The following is a 6927-nucleotide window of genomic DNA, read 5'->3' as shown; positions in this document are numbered from 1 at the left end:
CAAACGAGGTGAAGTGCACTTCATGTCAAGCGTTGGTGAACCGCAAAAGTGAACCTCAAGACTATCGTAAACGGGCCGCAACACTACCGAAAATGAAGCGCTTGAGTTTTTTCCAAACTCAATTTTTTTTACGTGCGTAGACCGAGCGAGTGGACCGCAGGGACTGAACAAGTGATCTACATATAATGAAAAGCAGGTTTTTTTGAGATATATATTTTTCCTTTTTACCAAGTAAACCACGGAGAAGTATTATAACAAACTGCATGAGACAACAAAGTAAGCTTCAAAGCCACATCTAAAGTGCTGCACCATTGTCGTCGGTGAGCAAAAACAAAATAATTTGACGAGTACTGCACCACTTTTTCCTAGTGCACTGCATGACTAACTATAAACTAATGACCAGATAGCATCATGCAATTTTTCTGAAAATGAAAAAACAATCAACTTCACAACAGCCACCGGCAACCCACGCGTCGTGTGCTGCATACACACACGCGCTGTACTGCATGGACGTGCCAGCGGACTGCACGGAGGGAGACTCGCTGTCCAAACAACATGATAAACACAAAAAATGCAACGCTGCATCAAAACGCACATCACCACCTTTCTTCCTGCAAGAACAAGTAAATTGAACCTCAAGAGCAAACAACAGTGGACTACATTTTACACTTTATAATAAAAACACCAAAACAACGATCTGCACCAGGACCAGAGTGCCCTGCACCAACGATCTGCGAGCCTCCCTCCATGTAGTTTCTGTCAGCAGTCTGCACGCGACGGTGTGGTTTCTCATTAGATTACATGAGTGGGAGAAGCAGAAGCAGGGAGAACATGTAGGGGGAGAGGGCGACTACCCATGTATGCTGCGGCCACGACCAGTGGGGCGACCAGAGGTTCTTCTCGGCGGCCTCTCGCCGGACCCGCGTCCACTAGAGAGGAGGCGATGGTGGAGTGATTGGCAGAGCGCCGGTCATCCTGTGGTAGCCGTCGTATCAACGGGAGGCAGTAGGCAGTGGCCGCGATGGCCCAGCAGCGATCGTTGGGGGAGGTCGCAGTTGACGGATCCATGGCAGATGAAGAAGGTTTGTTGGAGAAGGGAGGTGAGATGGGGTCGACGTTGGGCAGCGCACACGGATGGTGGAGGCTCGGCATGGTGTGGATTTGCGCCGGATTTGGGAGGTCCATGGACGGTAGGCGTCGCCGGGCAGGGGCCGTGGCTGCGGCCGAGGCGGGACCAGGGCCATGGAGGCCGGCGTTGCGGGGGCCCGTGGATCTCAGCAGATGTCAGAGAGGAAGATGCCAGGGTAGGATGCCGGAGAATCCCGAGCTCGCCGGATCCCATGGCCGGAGATCCACGGAAGAAGGTGTGTAGCAGGACAGGGCTCCCAGTGGTGCGAGCTTGGGCGGGGATGGCGGGGCTGCGGCAGCGCATGGCAAGTCCAGCAACGCAGGGCGAGGCGGGGCAGGGCGGGGCTCCGGCGGCGCGTAGTGGGAGCGAGGTCCAGCGGCGCGTGGTGAGAGCGGGGTCCACCGGCGCAGGTGGTGGTGCGACTCTGGCAGCGCGGGTGGGAGCGGGGGTGGGGATGGTTTTTTGCGGTGGTTGTTCATGGGAAAAGGAGGTGGATAAGGTAAGGAAGGATTTTCTTTTCTGTTTTAGCAGAATAACGCTTGGGTGTTATTAGAATAAGGTCTTAAGGGGTGTTATCATAATAGACCCATTCTATATATATAGACACACACACGAGATCTTTTTTTTTGCATATTCAAAGTTTGAGATTGCTAGCGAGGCCTGCCGCCTGGTAAAATGTACCAGAAAATCAAACCATAGGGTACAATCATGATTTCTTATCGTGAAAAAAATTGGAGGCGAAACAATGAACTCATGTTTTCATTCAAACAAAAATAAGATGTTAGGTAATGTAAATGTTTTCAAATAGCACACGTTCACTCACGAAAGCCGTGTGTCCACTAAACCATGGTCAATGCCCCGCCCTCTATGCCACGCGCGTGATCTGAGTCGTGCGTACTGATTGGCCAGAACCCAAACCCCACAGATCATATGTCTGCACCGTTGGATTCTCCTTGATCGAACGGCGATCCTCATCCCTTTCAACAACACATGTAGTTCCGGTTGTGATTTTATTTATATCCACAAATTCCATGTTAAATTCAAAAAATGCCTTAAATATAGCAAACGATTCCTGAAATGCGTTACAAAATCAAACCCGTGGTATAATGATGAATGCGTACCGTGAAATTTTATGAGGCCAAACGATGAAGTCACCAACCAGTGGAATTTGAATTGACACGTCTCCTTTTGGAAACCATGATCCTTCATGTGAGGTTCTCTAGTTTGGAAGGACCGATCATCAAAGCCTATGCCAAACTTTACCAAAAAAATTCCCCGGGGTCGTGAGAGCACGCCACGGGAACACACCAATTTCGATGAAGTCTAGACTCCATCCGAATTTCCAGTAATTAAAATACCAACTAGGCCTACGCTGGTGGCCGCTCCTCGCGGCCGAAATGTTTGAAACTTCTCCCCGTTTCTCAGACAATGGATGAAAACTCACAAAGCGACACACAAATTGTTTGTACACCTTCTTTGCTAACTAACACCCCAGATGTAGTTGTAGAACAGTTTTGAATTTAATTATAATATGCACTAAATGCAAGGTAAGTGCAAAAAATGACTTGAATATAGCAACGAGACCTGAAATGGGCCAGAAAATCAAACTTAGGGTATATACGTGATTGTTTACCATGAAAATAATTCAAAGCGGAACGAGGTAGTCACTGATGATTGGTGTCCGAAGTGTCGCGTCTCCTTTTGGAAACTATGATCCTTCTTGTGAGATGCTCTGATTTGGAAGGTGTGAGCATCAAAACTCGTGCCATCTTTACCAAAACAATTCCATGTGATCCTCAGAACACGGCACGGTGACACACCGATTTTCATTATTTCTGGACTCTATATGCATTTCCTATAATTAGAATACCAACAGGGCATACGCCTCTGGCCGCACCCTGCGGCCGAAATGTTTGAATTTTTTCCCGTTTCTCAAACAATGAATGAAAACTCCCAAAGCGACACACAAATGATCTTGCTAGCTAGCTAGCACCCACGTGTAGTTGCGACTATAGCAAACGATACCTCAAATGCACGAGAAGATCGAACCATAGGGTACAATGGTGATTTCTTACCGTGGAAAACAATTTGGAGGCGAAACGATGAACTCTTGTTTTCATTCAAATGAAAATATGTTGTTAGTTCATGTAAACATTTTCAAATAGACCCTCACAAAAAATTTTTTTCAAATAGCACACGGTTCGCTCATGAAAGCCGTGTGCCTACCAAACCGTGGCCGATGCCCCCCCTTTGCTGCATGCGAGATCTGAGTCGTGCATTCTGATTGGCCAGAACCCAAACCCCATGGATCGTACGTCTACACCGTTGGATGCTCCCAGATCAAACGGTAATCCTCATCCCTTTCGACAGAAAATGCAGTCTGGCTAGGAATTGATTTATATGCCAAAATGCACGGTAAATGTCAGTCACCCTTGAGCATATCGATGTTCTAACCCTCGCCTCTCCTATGGTACGGACGGGTTTGCATTAAGAAGCCTGTTAGTTACTGCTCTCCATCGCGGTGAGGCAAATTTCCTCGCAACCCCTCTTCCTATTTCGTTCTGTATGTTCCCAAATTGGCTATAAAATAATAGAGACCATATATATTTTCATTATCTACCTTCCTTACTACATATAAATTGTATTTGTGTTAGGACCCTGATCCAATGCCACACCGATCTAGCATGTAACACCTCATATCACTTTGCGGTCTCACGCACGGTATTCCCACGGGTATCACCTTACCAGGCCCGGGACCGTTTGCGCCTTTTGGCTCACGTATATGATAGTGTCGCTAGCATCCATATGACAAAGAACCCGGGCTGACATGACTAGTCGTGAACCCAAAGTGGCGCTAACTTACAGGGACAGGCATACATGACCCAGCAACGAACGTGTCGGTCATCAGCGAGTGAATCCGGGCTGTAGCAACTGGGCTAGCAGAACTCCGGTAAACCGGGCTGTAGCGGGCTAACAGGACTCCGGTAAACACCGCGTGGCATTTCCCCGAAGGGACAGACACGGGAACGAAGAAGGACACATGCCGGCCAGCCTAAGTGTTCCGGAGCAGTAGCAAGCTACCATGGCTCAGTGGAAGCACTAGGAGACATTTCCCGGTAAGAGAGGCTACCAAGGATAAACAACTAGGTTGTCAGATCCCACACATACCAAGCATTTAAATAACATACACACAATATGCTCGATATGTGCAAATACAACATGGCATCACAACATGACTCTACGACTCAAGTATTTTATTCAATAGGCTCCGAGGAGCGAGATATTACAAACATGAGTCTCATGACCCAACATTCAGAGCATACAAGTCAAAGCACACGTGGAAGCTTAACATGTCTGGGTACAGACCAATATAAATGAAAAAGGCTGAGAAGCCTGACTATCTACCAGATACTGCTGAGGGCACAAGATCGTAGCTGAGGTAACAAGCTAAACATCGAAGTCCACGTGGGACTACTAGTGAGACTGAAGTCTCTCTGCAAAACATAAAATAGGCAAACGTGAGTACAAATGTACACAGGAAGACTTACATCAGAACTATCTACATATGCATCATTATCAACAAAGGGGGTGGTGGAGTTTGACTGTAGCAAGCCAGCTTTGACTCAGTGGCTATCCTGAACTACGACTGCAAGTAACTCTTTTGAGGTGGCGCACACGAGTCCATATATTCACCATATCAATACACCACTATGGATCCGCTCCCGTCTCCCTACGAGAATGCCATCCATAGCACTCACGCTTATCTTGCGCATTTTGGAGTATCCACTTTCACTTGTCTATGAACTGTACAGGCAACCCAGAAGTCCTTTACCACGGACACAGCTATTCAAATAGATCATATTAACCCTGCAGGGGTGTACTTCTTCACACACACTCTCACCACTTATCACCGTTTACACGACATGTACTCGGCAACCTTCAAGCGGAAGCCCAGCGAGGGTGTCGGCCACGACCTGACTAACCACACAAGTCTCTCGTCCAGGTTTATCGCCTATTCGGGTTCCATCCGCAAGGAGATTCGGCCGGGGTGTCGCTCACGGCCCCAAATGATGTGTGCAGGGTTCCCAAGCCCACCATCCGGGTGCCACTTGGTACACCGGGCCACTGTGCCTAGTCTGTCCCAAGCCCACCTGTACCGGGTGCCACTTGGTAGACTACTAACACTACCTACAAACACCATAAACTAGTTGCAACTCCTGGATAGAGATCGAGTTGATTAATAAGTCGAGAGGGGCACTTAAGCATTCCAATGTGTGGTAGTAACTCTTCATGGATCACAAACACAGAACTCAGTTCCTGAGGACGGCTGCAATGAGACAACCCACCATGTACTCCTACATGGCCTCTCACCGCTACCTTTACCAAATCGTGTTCATACACTTAGCTCACATACAGTAGGACATGTTCACACACCTCCAATTCATCCCCGATGAATCAGACCTGACTCAACTCTAAGCAGTAGCAGGCATGACAAACAAGCATGAATGAGTAGGCACATCAGGGCTCAAACAACTCCTACTCATCCTAGTGGGTTTCATCTATTTACTGTGGCAATGACAGGTCATGCAGAGGATAAGGGGTTAGACAACTGCAGCAAGTAGCAGATGAATCGTTGTTGTCCTAATGCAGTAAAAGAGAGCAGAAGCGAGAGAGTGGGAATGTATCGGAATGAACAAGGGGGTTTTGCTTGTCTGGCACTTCTGAAGATAGTATAGCTCTTCATTGGTGTCATCGATCTCATCGTTGGTATCACGTCTATCGAGAGGGGACAAATACCGGCAACACAGAAGGAAACACAATCAATGCAATGCACAATATGATGCATGATCATGACATGGCAAAATGAGTGTGTTGGGCTAATGCAACTATAATTAGATGGGTTTGAGTTAGTTTGAACCCAAGTTTCAAGTTCAAATTCAAAGTATGACTTTATAAAGTGCATTATCATGTTTTGATATAAACAGCGGGTTTAAGTTTCTTAAACATGCATGAAACAGTGCAGATGGATAGATTGGATTTTTCTGATCATTTTTCATATATAATTTATTTCATTTGGAGTTACGTTTTAGTTTCTATGAATTTTAGAAGTTTTGGGCATTTTCCGGAATTTCCTATATAAAAATAAATCAAAAAATACTTATTGTGTCAGCATAGCGTCACTGTGATGTTACTAGGTCAACGGGGCCGGTCCAAGTCAAACCTGACCAATGGGGCCTGTCGGTGTCAAAACCGGCGGATCTCGGGTAGGGGTTCCCGAACTGTGCGTCTAGGCGAATGGTAACAGGAGACAAGGGATACGATGTTTTTACCCAGGTTCGGGCCCTCCCGATGGAGGTAAAACCCTACTCCTGCTTGATTGATATTGATGATATGGGTAGTACAAGAGTGGATCTACCATGAGATCAAGGAGGCTAAACCCTAGAAGCTAGCCTATGGTATGATTGTTGTAATTGTTGTTGTCCTATGGACTAAAACCCTCCGGTTTATATAGACACCGGAGAGAGCTAGGGTTACACAGAGTCGGTTACAATGGTAGGAGATCTACATATCCGTACCGCCAAGCTTGCCTTCCACGCCAAGGAAAGTCCTATCCGGACACGGGACGAAGTCTTCAATCTTGTATCTTCATAGTCTTGTAGTCCGGCCGATGATGATAGTTCGGCCATCCAGACACCCCCTAGTCCAGGACTCCCTCAGTAGCCCCCGAACTAGGCTTCAATGATGACGAGTCCGGTGCGTATATTGTCTTCGGCGTTGCAAGGCAGGTTCTCCTCCAA

The 6927-nt window shown here is 47.2% G+C and overlaps 1 long non-coding RNA gene across 1 annotated transcript; it reads right to left on the bottom strand.

Moving 5' to 3' along the window:
- Positions 1 to 277: 277 nt before the first annotated feature.
- LOC123092148 (uncharacterized) lies at positions 278 to 1594 on the bottom strand. The gene is made up of 2 exons (XR_006444349.1): positions 855 to 1594; positions 278 to 767 (listed from the first exon to the last, which is right to left on the bottom strand). It is a non-coding gene; the product is annotated as an uncharacterized lncRNA (long non-coding RNA).
- Between the last annotated feature and the right edge of the window lie 5333 nt (positions 1595 to 6927).

Source organism: Triticum aestivum, chromosome 1B, assembly GCF_018294505.1.
Source record: "Triticum aestivum cultivar Chinese Spring chromosome 1B, IWGSC CS RefSeq v2.1, whole genome shotgun sequence".
NCBI lineage: Eukaryota > Viridiplantae > Streptophyta > Magnoliopsida > Poales > Poaceae > Triticum > Triticum aestivum.
Note: the sequence above shows the minus strand (reverse complement) of the source record. Positions and strands in the feature narration are given on the sequence as shown.